At 44.1% G+C, this 18,331-nt stretch overlaps 1 protein-coding gene and 1 long non-coding RNA gene across 4 annotated transcripts in view; one reads left to right on the top strand and one right to left on the bottom strand.

The window, feature by feature from the left end:
- LOC129841328 (catenin alpha-2) overlaps nucleotides 1-18,331 on the top strand; it is a 697,172-nt gene that overhangs the window by 586,216 nt on the left and 92,625 nt on the right. The gene's annotated exons all lie outside the window — the stretch shown is intronic.
- On the bottom strand, nucleotides 240-16,591 carry LOC129841330 (uncharacterized). Its single transcript, XR_008757304.1, has 3 exons — nucleotides 16,064-16,591; nucleotides 15,775-15,866; nucleotides 240-10,824 (listed from the first exon to the last, which is right to left on the bottom strand). It is a non-coding gene; the product is annotated as an uncharacterized LOC129841330 (long non-coding RNA).

The raw sequence follows: 18,331 nt of genomic DNA, 5'->3' as shown, positions 1-18,331 counted from the left end.
GGGAAAGTACCCAAACATCATACTTGAGTAAAAGTAAAGATACCTTTAATAGAAAATGACTCAAGGAAAAGTTGAAAGTCAACCAGTAAAATTCTACCTGAGTAAAAGTCTAAAAGTATTTGATTTTAAATATACTTAAGTATCAAAAGTAAATGTAATTAAAAAAAATATATATACTTAATTATCAAACGTAAAAGTAAAAGTATAAATCATTTAAAATTCCTTATATTAAGCAAACCTGACAGCACCATTTTCTTTTTTATTTATTTACAGATAGCCAAGGGCACACTACAACACTCAAATCAAAACAAATGATAATGGTCACATACATATATTTAGCAGATCTTATTGCGGGTGTAGCGAAACGCTTGTGTTCCTAGCTCCAACAGTGCAGTAGTGTCTAACAATTCACAACAATACACACAAATCTAAAGTAAAATAATGGAATTAAGAAATATATAAATATTAGGACCGCAATGTCGGGGTGGCATTGACTAAAATACGGTAGAATAGAATACAGTATATACATATGAAATGAGTAAAGCAGTACAGTATGTAAACATTATTAAAGTGACTAGTGTTCCATTATTAAAATGACCAGTGACCAGTGGTTCCATGTCTATGTATATAGGGCAGCAGCCTCTAAGGTGCAGGGTTGAGTAACCGGGTGGTAGCCGGCTAGTGATGGCTATTTAACAGTCCGATGGTCTTGAGATAGAAGCTGTTTTTCAGTCTCTCAGTCCCAGCTTTGATGCACCTGTACTGACCTCGCCTTCTGGATGATAGCGGGGTGAACAGGTCGTGGCTCGGGTGGCTGATGTCCTTGATGATCTTTTTGGCCTTCCTGTGACATCGGGTGGTGTAGGTGTCCTGGAGGGAAGGTAGTTTGCCCCCGGTGATGCGTTGTGCAGACCTCACTACCCTCTGGAGAGCCCTGCGGTTGTGGGCGTTGCAGTTGCCATACCAGGCGGTGATACAGCCTGACAGGATGCTCTCAATTGTGCAGACATCATTTACAAACAATCATGTGTGCTATAAGTCTGCCAGATCAGAGGCAATATGGTTGACCAGGGACATTCTCTTGATAAGCGTGAATTGGACCATTCTCCTGTCCATTCAAAATGTAAAGTACTTTTGGGTTTCAGGGAAAATGTGTGAAGTAAAAAGTACATCATTTTCTTTAGGAAAGTTGTCAAAATTATAAATAGTAAAGTAAAGTACAGATACCCCCCCAAAACTACTTTAAAGTACTACTTTAAAGTATTTTTACTTAAGTACTTTACACCACTGATGGTTTGTCAGTCAGTCACTCTCTCTCTCTCTCTCTCTCTCTCACTCAGTCACTCACTCAGTCACTCACTCAGTCACTCACTCACTCACTCATTCAGTCACTGAATCTGGTGCTGTCTAAAAATGTTAATAGCTGTGAAATACTTCAATCCACAAATGTTTTTTCTCCCAAAGACTAGCAGAGAAGTAGTCAAACTCTCCTCAACCCTCAACCATGAAAAACTATCACGAGGGGAGAGGTCCCGCCCCAGGAGGGGTCCCACCCCTCTCACTTTCAAATGTATTGGGTTTTCAGAAGGAGGTGAGGAGAGAGGATGTGAGGAATAACGGAAATGCAATTGAGATTCTCCCCTTGTTTCCTCCATTCCTCACCTCCCTTTAAAAGCACGTTGGGGGAGAGGTGAGATGGCTCTTCCCCTCGGGCTCCAATGCACTTTCAAAGAGCGGCAAGGAGTGAAGGAAAAAAGGAAAGACGAAGCAAGCATTTGACGGCTAGTTTTCAGACACAGACTCTCTCTCACACACACACACACACACACACACACACACACACACACACACACACACACACACACATAGACAGACAGACACACACACACACAAACATAGACAGACAGACAGACAGACAGACAGACACACACACACACAAACAAACATAGACAGACAGACACACACACACACAGCTTGGAGAGTGTATTTCATTATTGATCATTATTGTTGTCAATGATTTTCTTGACAGAACCCATTGTATTATATGATCACATCAACTATAAAACATGCAGAACATATCTATTTTATATTTTCCATTCTGCAGGACGGTTTAGCATGGCTGTGAATGATAGAGAAGTTGACTAAATCACAACCAGACCTGGCTACTAAGCATGACAAAGAAACATGCAGTGTCCATGTTTCATGTGAAGGTTTTGAATGACGTGTAGATGTTTTGCAGTTTCCAGGTGGAGTCATACTCTCATTGTGGCTATCTAGACTTTTAATCCTTGAACTACACACGTGAAGCTGAAAGAAAATCATATTTGAATGCATATCAAACCATTTAGAAATGTTGACCGTGATGTCACGCGTTGGCCCCTTTATTTGTAGAAAGACCCACATATGCTGATACACAGATACACACACATGTAGGTATGCACGCAATCACACACACACACATATGGAGACACACACGCACACACATGTAGGTAGGCTCGCACACACAGCACACAAGGTAGCATATTCTTCAGAATAAAAGTCTGCTTGGTCTCTGATCATTGGAAACATAGAGAGTCGAGGATGAGGGAGAGACAGGGCATACGTTTCCTCTAATCACAGGTTTTTCAACCTGTTGTTTTTCAACTCTTAATGATCGGCTATGAAAAGCCAACTGAAAATTATCCATGATTATTATTTGACCATGCTTGTCACTTATGAACATTTTTGAACATCTTGGCATAGTTCTGTTATAATCTCCACCCGGCACAGCCAGAAGAGGACTGGCCACCCCTCATAGCTTGCTTCCTCTCTAGGTTTCTTCCTAGGTTTTGGCCTTTCTAGGGAGTTTTTACCAGCCACCGTGCTTCTTCACCTACATTCTAGCTGTTTGGGGTTTTAGGCTGGGTCTCTGTACAGCACTTCGAGATATTAGCTGATGTACGAAGGGCTATATAAAATAAACTTGATTGATTGATTGGTTTTACAGAGAGAGAGAGAGAGGGAGGGGATAGGGAGAGAGCGAACGACAACCCTGCTTCAAGCGATCCTTTAGGCTTACCGCCTGCTTCCCAGTTGAAACAGTTCGCCATATATTATGGGGAAATTTAGTGACGTTTTTGTTCGTTTTGATCTTCGGCAGTACATTCTTTTTTTGCTGTTCGTGCACACGTTTTTCGCTTGGGCAATTCAAATTTCGGTAGCCGAAGTCTACGCCCCTTCGTCGTTCAACGAGAGATGACTCGTTTCCATGCAAAAATGTTCACTTGAGACTTACTGCACCAAATATCTTAGCTGGATGTAAAATTGCGCTATTAAGACTTCCTTGGCGAAAACGTCAAAATTAGTAACACATTTCTTGATTTAATTTGGACTATTTTGAGGAAGTGTTTCTTGCTATGTTGTTGCTGCGGTGGCTCAAGAGAGACAAACAACCGTGATGTTGGCGCTTTTCCTCATTTCGCAAGTGGCGGTCTTGAGGGCACAGGCGGTGGAGTTAACGTTTCAGATCACCTTGAATAAGGGTTTCAAATTTGGGGAAATTACACTCTAAATGTTTTATATTCTTTACATTTTGTGTACATCACTGCTGTGATGCACAGCCTTTCCTCTACCGGGAGCCATGTTTTCCTGTGTCTACCCTTCTCAATGGCAAGGCTGTGTTCACTGTGTCTGTACTTTGTCAAGGTCTCTCGCTCTCTCTCTCTCTTTCGCTCTTCTAACACCCCTTGAGACTTGGTACATATCTGAAAGCCTGTGGCTTTTTATATCCAAGCTCTTGTTTCGAACAGTTCGATTATGCTTCGACTGGCATAGATGTAGTCGTAACCCTCTCTCTCACGCTCTTCTTTTGCTTGACATTCGGCAGATAAGGATTCAGAGGGGGATTTGCGGTACCTCAGCTCAATGGTTTTAGGGTTAACTCCGTTTTGACACACTTTTATATACAATTAATCTCCCCCTTATCACTGCGACATGTGGAATGTCCTGCGGTCTCCATGGACACCATTGGAATTTAATCTTCCCATTGTTTCTTCCGCTCACTCTCTCTCTTAGGAGGGGTGAGGGGCAGGAGGTGGGGGAGGAGTGGAAGGGTTGTGACTCAGCCCTCCACCGAAGATGATTTGGCAGTTTGGGAAAGGGAACCGCCCCCACACATATCCCAATTCCGAATTGTGTATGCCATCACACACACACACACACACACACAGATATGCACAATGGCACACACAAATGCATGCACACTCACACGTATGCGCATATACACATTCACACACGTACATACACCCTCCTCATTTGTCTGTCAGCCTCGGTGTCTTCTCTGGTGATAAAGACCTGCACTGTCGAATAAAGTTGTGTATCTGGTGAGCAGGAGGGAAGATATAGAAAGAACTGTGTTACCATGGAAAGGAATCCTAAACTCATCCATCCACATAGTTGTTCGCAGCCAATTAGCCACAAACCTGTTTTGTGGCTAAACTGCTCCTGCCAATATTTTGCCGTCACAGGTAACACTTTACTGTAGCCCCCATTATGTAGGCATTCACACAGTCTTCATGAAGCCTTTTATAGTAGCTAAATACCAGCTACTGCACATAGTCATCTCTGAAAGAATGTGAGTTAAGTCGTCTATTCTGTTTGCAGTTAGATGAGTTGTGTTACGTGCAGAAGTACAAGGTAGAATATTGATTGCGGAGTCAACCTTGAATACCCGGATATATACACTGCTCCAAAAAATAAAGGGAACACTTAAACAACACAATGTAACTCCAAGTCAATCACACTTCTGTGAAATCAAACTGTCCACTTAGGAAGCAACACTGATTGACAATAAATTTCACATGCTGTTGTGCAAATGGAATAGACAAAAGGTGGAAATTATAGGTAATTAGCAAGACACCCCCAATAAAGGAGTGGTTCTGCAGGTGGTGACCACAGACCACTTCTCAGTTCCTATGCTTCCTGGCTGATGTTTTGGTCACTTTTGAATGCTGGCGGTGCTTTCACTCTAGTGGTAGCATGAGACGGAGTCTACAACCCACACAAGTTGCTCAGGTAGTGCAGCTCATCCAGGATGGCACATCAATGCGAGCTGTGGCAAGAAGGTTTGCTGTGTCTGTCAGCGTAGTGTCCAGAGCATGGAGGCGCTACCAGGAGACAGGCCAGTACATCAGGAGACGTGGAGGAGGCCGTAGGAGGGCAACAACCTAGCAGCAGGACCGCTACCTCCGGCTTTGTGCAAGGAGGAGCACTGCCAGAGCCCTGCAAAATGACCTCCAGCAGGCCACAAATGTGCATGTATCAGCATATGGCCTCACAAGGGGTCTGAGGATCTCATCTCGGTACCTAATGGCAGTCAGGCTCCCTCTGGCAAGCACATGGAGGGCTGTGCGGCCCCACAAAGAAATGCCACCCCACACCATGACTGACCCACCGCCAAACCGGTCATGCTGGAGGATGTTGCAGGCAGCAGAACGTTCTCCACTGCGTCTCCAGACTCTGTCACGTCTGTCACATGTGCTCAGTGTGAACCTGCTTTCATCTGTGAAGAGCACAGGGCGCCAGTGGCGAATTTGCCAATCTTGGTGTTCTCTGGCAAATGCCAAACGTCCTGCACGGTGTTGGGCTGTAAGCACAACCCCCACCTGTGGACGTCGGGCCCTCATACCACCCTCATGGAGTCTGTTTCTGACCGTTGTATTAATGGCTGAGTAATAGTAGTGATAGTAATTTTGTGACAACAGCATTCTCATAGCAAGGCCATGTTAAGAATCAATACTCTTCACACTAGGTAGCTTTGTTGACTGTGTGAGTCCACATTTCCACTGGTAGAAGAGTGGTGTTTTTGGTTTAATTAAGATTAGGGCCTTTATTCTTGGACTGAATAAATAGAGTGTAATTTCTCATCAATACCGGACATCATGACAGACATTACCTTGTGTCAGTGGGCTTTTCTGCTTACATGTGTGCCTGCATCTACAGTACCAGTCAAAAGCTTGGACACACCTACTCATTCAAGGGTTTTTCTTAATTTTTTACAATTTTCTACATTGTAGAATTATCGTGAATACATCAAAACTATGAAATAACACATATGGAATCATGTAGTAACCCAAAAAGTGTAAAAACAAATCAAAATATATTTTTGATGATTCAAAGTAGCCACCCATGAGAGAAATAAGCTTGTTGTGTGTATGGTACATTTCTGGGATTACTCTTGGCATTCTCTCAACCAGCTTCATGAGGAATGCTTTTCAAACAGTCTTGAAGGAGTTCCCACATATGCTGAGCACTTTTTCCTGTTTTTCCTTCACTCTGTGGTCCAACTCATCCCAAACCATCTCAATTGGGTTGAGATTGGGTGATTGTGGAGGCCAGGTCATCTGATGCAGCACTCCATCACTCTCCTTGGCGTGTTAAATAAAGGTTAAATACGGCCTAATATCGGGTTAGGTGGTGAATGTTGTGTGTGTGTACGTGTGTGCATGCCTGCGTGTGTGTGCATGTGGGTGCGTGCGTGCGTGCATTTGTGTGTGTGTGCTGTAAGTGTGTGCTATTAGTAATGTAACCAGGACCGAAAAGGGAGCATTCAAAAGGGGTATAGATTATGATAAAAATGTATCTACTAACCCGATGTTGGGCTGCATTTAACCTTCAGACAACATGTCTCACTGGCCACTGGCTACCCATCTCATTATGGGACACCTTATTGTGAGCTGTCATCCATATCCCTCTTCCATAGATACAGTAGAAGCTGGCCTGATTGGGGAAGGTACAGTGATGTCACTTGGGATGCAGTAGTGCAGCCTGCAATGTGTGAGAGTGTGTGTGAGTGTATGCGCGCACGTGTGCGTGACTGCTTTTTGCCAACGTACGTTTGTGCCCGTGTGTTTGTAAGACACTGCGCTCCCCCCTGTAGTGTTTGGGTAATGGCAGACGGTGCTATCTGTGTCCTGCCTGCACGCCGTTTCCAACCGGTGCCCTAATCACTCCATTTGTTTTGCCTTGCCGGGCCCCTGCATTTCCCCCACTCTCTCTCCGCTCCCACTTTTATCAGCAGCTGCTAGTAGCAGACGGCACATTTATTTGCATCAGTTCTGCCCCACCGGCTTCTCTTCTCCTCAGTCTCCTTCTCCACGACAACAAAAGCATAAGAAAGCCTGGCATCGGGTTGAGAGAAAGCAACCATGATAAGTTTATGAAAATCCAAAGTGTGGGTGTAATGCGGAGGCTAGGTCATCGAAGAGACAGTCGTTATGAGGATGTTGTGTGTCGTCCTGACTTATGTGTATTATCAGGACGCTGTGTAGCGTTTTCATAGTGTAGCATTTGTATATAGCGCTTTTCATTACAAACAAGAATCTCAAAGTCGCTTTGAAAAACCCAAAAAAAATGTAGGGATCTGGGAGTTCATGGTCAGTGGTATTTTCCAGGCAGTTCAAAAAACATTGTGGGTACTATCAATCACATGTATTTATAAAGCCCTTCTTACATCAGCTGATGTCACAAAGCGCTGTACAGAAACCCAGCCTAAAACCCCAAGCAATGCAGGTGTAGAAGCACGGTGGCTAGGAAAAACTCCCTAGAAAGGCCAGAACCTAGGAAGAAACCTAGAGAGGAACCAGGCTACGAGGGGTGGCCAGTCCTCTTCTGGCTGTGCTGGGTGGAGATTATAATAGAACATGGCCAAGATGTTCAAATGTTCATAGATGACCAGCAGGGTCAAATAATAATAATCACAGTGGTTTTCAAGGGTGCAACAGGTCAGCACCTCAGGAGTAAATGTCAGTTGGCTTTTCATAGCCGATCATTCAGAGTATCTCTACCGCTCCTGCTGTCTCTAGAGAGTTGAAAACAGCAGGTCTGGGACAGGTAGCACATCCGGTGAACAGGTCAGGGTTCCATAGCCGCAGGCAGAACAGTTGAAACTAGAGCAGCAGCACGGCCAGGTGGACTGGGGACAGCAAGGAGTCATCAGGCCAGGTAGTCCTCAGGCAAGGTCCTAGGGCTCAGGTCCTCCGAGAGAGAGAAAGAAAGAAAGAGAGAGAAAGAGAATTAGAGAGAGCATACTTAAATTCACACAGGACACCGGATAAGACAGGAGAAATAGTCCAGATATGACAGACTGACCCTAGCCCCCCGACACATAAACTACTGCAGCATAAATACTGGAGGCTGAGACAGGAGGGGTCGGGAGACACTGTGGCCCCATCTGACGAAACCCCCGGACAGGGCCAAACAGGAAGGATATAACCCCACCCACTTTGCCAAAGCACAGCTCCCACACCACTAGAGGGATATCTTCAACCACCAACTTACCATCCTGAGACAAGGGGGGGGTGGGGGGGGGGGCACCCCGGACAGGAAGATCACGTCTGTGACTCAACCCACTCAAGTGACACACCCCTCGTAGGGAAAGGCATGGAAGAGCACCAGTAAGCCAGTGACTCAGCCCCTGTAATAGGGTTAAAGGCAGAGCATCCCAGTGGAGAGAGGGGAACTGGCCAAGCAGAGACAGCAAGGGCGGTTCGTTGCTCCAGTGCCTTTCCGTTTACCTTCACATTCCTGGGCCAGACTACACTCAATCATAGGACCTACTGAAGAGATACGTCTTCAATAAAGACTTAAAGGTTGAGACCGAGTCTGCGTCTTTCGCATGGGTAGGCAGACCATTTCATAAAAATTGAACTCTATAGGAGAAAGCCCTGCCTCCAGCTTTTTGCTTAGAAATTCTAGGGACAATTAGGAGGCCTGCGTCTTGTGACCGTAGCGTACGTGTAGGTATGTACGGCAGGACCAAATCGGAAATATAGGTAGGAGCAAGCCCATGTAATGCTTTGTATGTTAGCAGTAAAACCTTAATCAGCCCTTGCCTTAACAGGAAGCCAGTGTAGAGAGGCTAGCACTGGAGTAATATGATAAAATGTTTGGGTTCTAGTCAATATTCTAGCAGCCGTGTTTAGCACTAACTGAAGTTAATTGAAACAGTCTTGATATGTTCGTCAAAAGAGAGATCAGGGTCCAGAGTAACGCCGAGGTTCTTCACAGTTTTATTTGAGACGACTGTACAACCATCAATATTAATTGTCAGATTCAACAGAAGATCTCTTTGTTTCTTGGGACCTAGAATAAGCATCTATGTTTTGTCCGAGTTTAAAAGTAGAACATTTGCAGCCATCCACTTCCTTATGTCTGATACACAGGCTTCCAGGGAGGGAAATTGTGGGGCTTCACCATGTTTCATCGAACTGTACAGCTGTGTGTCATCCGCAATGCAGTGAAAGTTAACATTATGTTTCCGAATGACATCACCAAGAGGTAAAATATATAGTGAAAACAATAGTGGTCCTAAAACAGAGCCTTGAGGAACACCGAAATGTACAGTTGATTTGTCAGAGGACAAACCATCCAGAGAAAAACCTGATATCTTTCCGACAGATAAGATCTAAACCAGGCCAGAACTTGTCCGTGTAGACCAATTTGGGTTTCCAATCTCTCCGAAAGAATGTGGTGATCGATGGTTTCAAAAGCAGCACTAAGGTCTAGGAGAACGAGGACAGATGCAAAGCCTCGGTCTGACGCCATTAAAAGGTAATTTAACACCTTCACAAGTGCAGTCTCAGTGCTATGATGGGGTCTAAAACCAGACTGATGCGTTTTGTTTACAATGTTCGTCTTCAGGAAGGCAGTGAGTTTCTGCGCAACAGCTTTTTATAACATTTTTTAGAGGAATGGGAGATTCGATATAGGCCGATAGTTTTTTATATTTTCTGGGTCAAGGTTTGGCTTTTCCAAGAGAGGCTTTATTAATGCCACTTTTAGTGAGTTTGGTACATATCCGGTGGATAGAGAGCTGTTTATTATGTTCAACATAGGAGGGCCAAGCACAGGAAGCAGCTCTTTCAGTAGTTTAGTTGGAATAAGGTCCAGTATGCAGCTTGAAGGTTTAGAGGCCATGATTATTTTCATCAATGTGTCAAGAGATATAGTACAAAAACAAATTGAGTGTCTCCCTTGATCCTAGGTCCTGGCAGAGTTGTGCCAAAGAAGTTCATGAATTTATCACTGCTGAAGTAAAAGCTATCCTCTCTTTGGGAATGCTGCTTTTTAGTTAGCTTTGCGACAGTATCAAAAATCCATTTTGGATTGATCTTATTTTCCTCAATTAAGTTGGAAAAAGAGGATGACCGAGCAGCAGTGAGGGCTCTTCGATACTGCACGGTACTGTCTTTCCAAGCTAGTTGGAAGACTTCCAATTTTCTGGAAGCTTGCTTCAGAGCTCGGGTATTTTCTGTATACCAGGGAGCTAGTTCCTTATGACAAATGTTTTTTTGTGTTTAGGGGTGCAACTGCATCTAGGGTATTGCGCAAGGTTAAATTGAGTTCCTCAGTTAGGTGGTTAATGTTACTACTTAGCTTCGGCTGGTGGAGGTCCTGACGAACCACGTCCAGAGAAAGCGTCCGGAGTGAAAAAGTTGAATGAATAAAAGTTGAGCGAGGGAAAACCGCAAAAATATAAACCGGTAATTAAAATGTAAAAAACGTTAAGTTGGCAGGTAGCAAAGTAAGGTTCGCAAACAAAACGCACAGCAGCACGTGAACAAGTCTACAAGTTGTGACCGGAAATTACTGACAGTGACCTGAGATGCATTTTGAGGATGCTGTTGGTGGAGCTGACATTGTCAGTACTTTCATGCATTACGAGAACACGTTGAGCAGAACTGACATACCTTGTGAATTGTGGGGACGTTTTGATGTCTCAGTGGAGGGGACTCTAATGGAGCTCCAGGATTGTGTCTTCATAAACCACCATCCCTCTGAGAGCAACTGTAAAATGATTACACACCGGTTCAGCATTAATGCTGTTGTCGTGTCTTATTTCTTCTAAGAGGTAAAAGAAACAACTCCTAGATGGATGCAGGTTAATTATGTATAACCAACAGGCAAATCATACAACTTTGATTTCGCGGAGCAAGGAGAACCACCACGTGTGAGCAAAAGCACCACGGTCAAGCAACGTGCTTTCTCTTTCTCGTTGATACACAAGTTTAGTACAGATTTGGAATATGTTGAAAATGTTGCATTTTGTACACCTGAACTGAAAGCTGTTTGATGTAGTACAATGTGATGCATGTGTGGTACTGTTTGGCATACTCTGTATACACTACATGACCAAAAGTATGTGGACACCTGCTCGCCGAAAATCTCATTCCAAAATCATGGCCATTAATATGGAGTTGGTCTCCCCTTTTCTGCTATAACAGCCTCCACTCTTCTGGGAAGGCTTTCCACTACATGTTGGAACATTGATGCGGGAACTTGCTTCCATTAAACCACGAGCATCAGTGAGGTCGGGCACTGATGTTGGGCGATTAGGTCTGGCTTGTAGTCCGCGTTCCAATTCATCCCAAAGGTGTTCAATGGGGTTGAGGTCAGGGCTCTCTACATTGGGGCAGGTAGCGTTCTCCTGCCGTTCCCCAAACCCAGATTTGTCCGTTGGACTGCCAGATGGTGAAGCTTTACACCACTCCAGCCGACGCCTGGCATTGCGCATGGTGATCTTAGGCTTGTGTGTGGCTGCTTGGCCATGGAAACCCATTTCATGAAGCTCCTACGAACAGTCCCCAAGCTATTGGCATCATACCAGCGGTGGCTGGTGGGAGGAGCTTTAGGAGGATGGGCTCATTGCAATGGCTGGAATGGTATAAATGGAACGGTATCAAACACATCAAACATATGGAAACCAAGTTTGACTCCGTTCCATTAATTCCATTCCAACCATTACAATGAACCTGTCCTTCTATAGCTCCTCCCACCAGCCTCCTCTGTATCACACGGTTATAACCCTGTCATTGACAGGGCTCGTGGAGAGTTGCCTGATGTTTATTCATGAGAAACTTAAGACTGGATCGCTACTGTATGTCCTGTATATCTCTTCCTGTATTTTCATCAACACATCATGCTAGCTACATGGGAATTCCACAGTTCTATTTTATACAGAAGCGAATCTCAAACTTTTGAGATTAACCCCAAAAGTGTCCCTTGTGTTCTGTACCATCACTTGGACTGCTAGGGTTAGAGCCCATTCAGGGTCAAAGGTCAAACAGTGAATAAGAACCGGTGACCCCTAAAAACACCATCAGGCCTAGCATTTAACCTTTAGATTGTAATACTTTTAATTTCCCTAATGTGAACCTAAGGGAGTAGAGTGACTTGCCCCTAGAGGTTGATCTTGGCTCAGTTTTGCATTTTCGCCAGCAATGGTTAAGGTTAGGATTGGGGGAGGGGAAGCTGATCAAAGACCATAATCTAAAGGGTGAACCTAAGACAAGCTAAGCTGACCATGATAGAGTACTAATGACACTAGCAGACATTAAGGCACATTTGAATACACCCAGATCCCTTGAATACACCCAGATCTCGCCCACAACCTGCCCACAGTCTACTTGACTAATTTCGTAGGCTAGTAGGTCAACCCACAGCTGTGATAAGTCAATCCAGTGCATTTTGGAAATTGAATCAAGAGCAACTAAAAGTGCCTTGCTTCTAGCTTCTAAATGACTTCCATCTATGCGTATGTGAGAGGCGAAAGGGTATTTTGAAGGTCGTTGGATTTTTTTATTTTCTTTGCTATGGTTATTTACTGTGGACATGTCCAGGCAGCTCACCCTCCCCTGAGGAGCAATAGGTCGGCCGCTCCTCGCCACTTTCCATCGCCTTAATTACACCAATTCCAAATTAATTGGACTCGTAATTTATAGTTTATTATTGGGTGGTAAGGAAAGCAGCACCTATAAAAACATTTGGCTCCGAGTTGTCATATTAATTGGAGACCCGTGGGCCAGAAGTTATCTGTGTTCCGTTAATGAAGTAATTAGATAAATTAAGCAATCGCACCGAAGGGGTTCACGCTGATTGCTGTTTTGACTTTGCCTGCTGGACATGGTGTGTGTCCCCTATGGGACCCTGGTCAAAAATAGTACACTATATAGGGAATAGGGTGCCATTTGGGATACATTCGTCCTTGGTGCTGGTCCTGAGAATCTTTATCAGCAACGTCTGGTGGCAAAGTGGGCATTTCTACTCCACCTCGTAAACATATAAGTGAAGCACGAGCTATAGAAAATACAATTCTTGTAAACAGGGTCCCAAAGTGCACCCTATTCCCTTTGTGGTGTACTATAGCCCATAGTGATCCGGTCAAAACTATTGGGAATAGGGTGCCATTTGGGATGTAGTCAAACCGACTGTTGTCACGTAGAACACTGAGAAGTTTACGAGGCATCGAGGCGTCTGTTTACCGAAGATAATAGAGGTCATATGAGGTTTAAATGAGAGGAGATTCTGATGATTGCCAGCTGGAAGACCTTGCCATGACTGTACAGTAATAACGGCGCAGCTCACTCCCAAGTTGCATGAGTTGTCTATTCTCATTGACACATAGAAGTGGACATTATTGCTCGTATCGTCCCAATTGTCATGTCCGTAAAGACCCTCGCTGTCAAAGTTGCAAGGGTAACTCAGATCACCTACACATAAACAAACACCCCACTCAGATAAACACACATACCGTAGGTACACAATTCTCAGACACAAGGGGGCAGTGGCCATCCTACTAATGAGCATGAACCTTGCTAATTGTGTCGTTATTTTCACACTAGCAGCTGGTCAGGCGGCACACACACACACACACACACACACACGCTGGCCTTTCACGTTGGCGTCACACTGTGTCCACGTCTGGAGATAATGAGAGCCAAGTGTTCCTTTTAAAGGACAGGCGTCGACGTGTGATATTTTGCTTTGGCACCGCCTCCGCCATTGCTCCTCGAGACACAATCACTGTCGATAGATTAGAGCAAGAGGTACATTGTAACCCTGTATACTTCATCAAGAGATATTTACTGCTCAAGCTTGTGTTGTTGTTCTTTATGCAACTGAAATGTACCATGGCGATGAGTACAAAAGGTGTACAGAACAAGGTGGAGAAATATGTCAATGCCAATAGTTTCTTCATCTGGGTTGTAAGGACAACAGGTTGTACTGTTCCAAATAGCAGTTGTAAGTTGTTGTTTTTTAAGATTAAGGATGTGGAATTAGACTCACGGTACGTGTCATTCAGATCAGTGAAACTCTTCGGGAATTCAAACACTTTCTCGCTCTCCCTCACAGTGGAAAAGTCAAGGCATTAAAGTGCTGACAACAGCTGACATTCACCATGACGCTTGTCTATCTGGGCTAGCTAATAATGCATCCTTTCTTGCTCTGCATATGTACGTATGAGAGGGAGAGGAAAAACAGAGAGCGGCGTAGAAATGTCAGCAATCGAGCTAGGACACACACACACACACACACACACAGGCTGTGTGAGAGATTGCTATTGGCTAATGGGTTAGATGGAGATAAACATTATCCGTGCTGACATTGTCCAATAAGAACATCGATTTTTCTGTTGCATTCTCATATAGCTGTTACAACAGCAATAGCATGTAGCATTGTCTCTATAGAAAGTGGGGTTGCTTCACCACTGCCACATGAGAGTTCTATAAGAAAGAGAGAGAGAGAGAAAGAATACGGATGGATGGACGACAAATCATCCCGAAGAAATAGCTCTAAAAATAGCCGCCTCATCCCTCACACTCTAGTCAAACGGGCAAAGCGATTGGTGTCCCAACAACAATCAGCGAGCCACTATTTTACGGTGAACGGGTTTAAATGTATAGTTTCTCTTGAAACAGTGGCTTTTAAATGGGGCGAGGGGGACTGTGGAATGATACAGATAGATTAAAAGATACAACCCCGCTGTCCATTTTCATAATTGTAACCTCCGTGCCAAGACCGACTGCTTGGCTCGGATAGAGGGAGAGTAGTTGCCCTCTACCCCTGGGACATTTGTTTTTCCCTCTCTCCTCTTCTCTCTTTTACTTTCATTGTTTTGTTACTCACACCAGTGTGAACAAGATAATCCAATATCCAGGAGTCTAATTGGACTACTGCACACGCTCACTCACTCACACACCACATTCTCCCCTACTCAGTCCAAAGGCAGCAGCTCCTGTCCCGCCTAGCTTTATGGATTGTTAATATTGTTTTCAATTACCTCAGCGTGTCCCTTGTTGAGCTCAGTAAAGTTTAATATACTGGGAATTATTCTCCTGGTGCCCATCTCCTTTACCCTGACCTCTCTTCGTTCTCACGTCATTCAGGTACCACCACTTTCCAATGTAAATAAATCACGCTGTGAAGTCGTATAATGATAATAGGCTTTTATGAGTTGTTGACGTGGAAGGAGGAAGTGGGGGGGTCGCTGGTCCTCGACTTTTAGCACCGGTGACAGGGTGAACTAGCCACACGTAAACTCTGTAGTAAACACGTGAAATGGCGGGCTAAAGAGGACAGCAAAATGATCTAAATTATGTCTGTGGAAGCAGTGGTGTCTTTGTGGAGTAGAATGCTATATACCACAGGTGTCAAACTCATTCCACGGGGGGGCCGAGTGTCTGCGGGTTTTCGCTCCTCCCTTGTACTTGATTGATGAATTAACATCACTAATTAGTTAGGAACTCCCCACACCTGGTTGTCTAGGGCTTTATTGAAAGGGAAAACCAAAAACCTGCAGACACTAGGCCCTCCGTGGAATGAGTTTGACACCCCTGCTATATACTGTATGCTGTGTGTGTATGTGCGCATGTGCAATACTGCATGAACAGACAGGAGATGTGTTACATGTTCTTAGAAACAGGTGGAGGAGATAGTTAAACGTTTTCTAAAAAGTACCTGTACGTCTCTAGCGGTCTTTATGTGTACCACAGAAGAACCAAGAAATGAAGAGCGACACCACGGCTGTCTTTTGGGGCTTTTATGTAGACCTGCAATAATATTATGAAAAGACAGGACAGGAATACATCAGTCTCCAATGCATCATCTGACAAGTTGTTCTTTCTCTCTCAGGGTTCTCGGTCTCCCACAATTACATTCATACATAAAGCCACAATGTATACAATAAAATAAACAATCTTTAATACAAAGAATGTGTAATAGTAATTCTTAGACAATAGAACCATACCTGCAATACTATTATGAAGAGACAGGACAGGAATACTCTCCAATGCACTCTGACAAGTTGTTCTATAGAGGAGCATGTAAAGGTAAAGAAGGAAAAACACATATCCTGTCTCACATCTCCAATACATTGCTAGGTGCTTTCAGTGGTGACAGTATTAAAATACAACAACTCACGTACAAAAACAGTGTAATACAAACAAGCCACAATGTGAAATCGCATTTATCCCATTCACACCTTAAGAGGGCTAAAACTACATCTTCCATAATGCAACGCTAGCATATGTAGGCAGCTCAGCTGACCAGCTGCATTCAGAAAGACATGCTAACTAGCACTCTGTAAAACTACATCAATAACAACGATACAACTCTGAATGTTACATGTTTCAATAGTCTCACACTCACTTATAACAATACCTAGAGCAATAACCCTGGGAGGCTTTAATTATTTGACGTTATGGACTTCTTCACAGGAGACATCTGCGACACATACCTTTCTCTCAGTGTTTTCTCGGACTGAGGAGAACGGGAGCTACGGGTAGTACCAGGGTGTTAGTAGGTGACGTAAGCACCCAGATGAAATAAAGCACATTTAATGAAATTAAACCCGAATATGTTAATATCATCCAGCTAATGTAGCTGCCTACTTAACATCAACAGGCAGTAATAGTAGCGCAACGATTGAAAATGTAAGCCTTAATTCCTGCCGATTATAGCAATCTGACTCCCCCCTTCTGTTTGAACTTGGAATATTCCTGTTCGCGGGCTTGGGCCACTGACCCTTAACCTGGATGTTCTTTTCTGCGTTGTGTACTATTCTAGTAATTGGTATTTTGATGGAATAACCATTTTAACCCTCCTACATGTCTATGGATAGGCTATGTAGCTGTGCACCAGTAGTGATTCATTGTAGCCCTAATGGCCACACTGTAAATTTCCTCTCCACAGCTCTTATGTGGAGCCTCATTGTGGCTCCAATTAGTGTTTTTCAGTTGGGCCAACACAATAGATATCAGCCCAGATTGCATATTGATTCCAGTGTGGGTGATTTGAATAGCAACATTCACCACCATGTCTTTTCTTTCTCAATGTCTTTAAAAACATTTTTTTTAAGAGAGGTCTACTTAGTGAATGGTTACAAAACACATTCACTATTTCCTATTATGATGGGTGGTACGTGCCTCAATAGTTAGTCAAGTGTCTTCAAGAGGTTCTTTGAATCCAAAGCTCTAGGAAGCCTTTGAAAAACAACATACAACGAGCACCGCAGCTTTGCATTGTCTCCTTGACAACCGTGCGGGGATTGGATCTATTTTCTGTGGCGTGGCTCGGTTCTCTGCTGAGAGGAGCGCTGGTATGATTTGCAGTTTTGTTTAAGCTGCAGCAATAAATAATACATATGATAATACATCTCGGCTATAAAAAATAATGTGTTTATTATTTATTTATTTACACACACACACACTACCAACCGTCATGAGTTATTCTACACACTTGCCATCCACTTGTTGACACGACAGCTAAAGCAAGAGCTAAAGCAAGGAGATTTCTGACATTTAAAAAAGACTCAAGAGAAACAGGCAGAGCCTCAGTCGTTTGCACACTGTTTATTGGCTTAGTCCTTTGTTGCAGACTTTTGTTTACCATTTAGAGGACTTAATTGTGTGTGTGTGTGTGTGTGTGTGTGTGTGTGTGTGTGTGTGTGTGTGTGTGTGTGTGTGTGTGTGTGTGTGTGTGTGTGTGTGTGTGTGTGTGTGTGTGTGCATGTGCGTGCGTATTTGTCTGTGTGTGTGAGGGCATTGAACCCACTCCCCCGAGTGTGCAGAGGAGTGTATCTCCCCAACCCAGTCCCTCCCTCCTGAATTAGTCATCCCGTCACCTAGGGAACAACGACTTTAAGCTCATCTTCATTGTGATTTAGGAACTGGATCCTGAGTGCATTACAGTCAGACACTATTTGGGCCCGCTTTGTCTCAGGGAGGGATGGAGGGAGGGAGATAGGGAGGGAGGGGGAGCGCGAGAGAGAGATAGAGCGGAGGGAGGCAGGGAAGGAAGGAAAGAGGGAGAGGGAGAGAAAGGGAGGGAGGGAGGGATGGAGGGGAGAGAGAGAGAGCTGATATAGCACAACAGTCACAATTGCTGCAGCTCTAGAAGCTACAGGGACAAAGCCATCTATGGTGCAGTTCAAAGAGTCTGAATCCAGCCCCTCACCTTATTCAACTCCCAGACTAGTCAATCCGACGGAGTACGAAGAAATGGAATAAAAGAGAAG

This window comes from Salvelinus fontinalis, chromosome 42 (genome assembly GCF_029448725.1).
Source record: "Salvelinus fontinalis isolate EN_2023a chromosome 42, ASM2944872v1, whole genome shotgun sequence".
NCBI classification, from domain to species: Eukaryota; Metazoa; Chordata; class Actinopteri; order Salmoniformes; family Salmonidae; genus Salvelinus; species Salvelinus fontinalis.
Note: the sequence above shows the minus strand (reverse complement) of the source record. Positions and strands in the feature narration are given on the sequence as shown.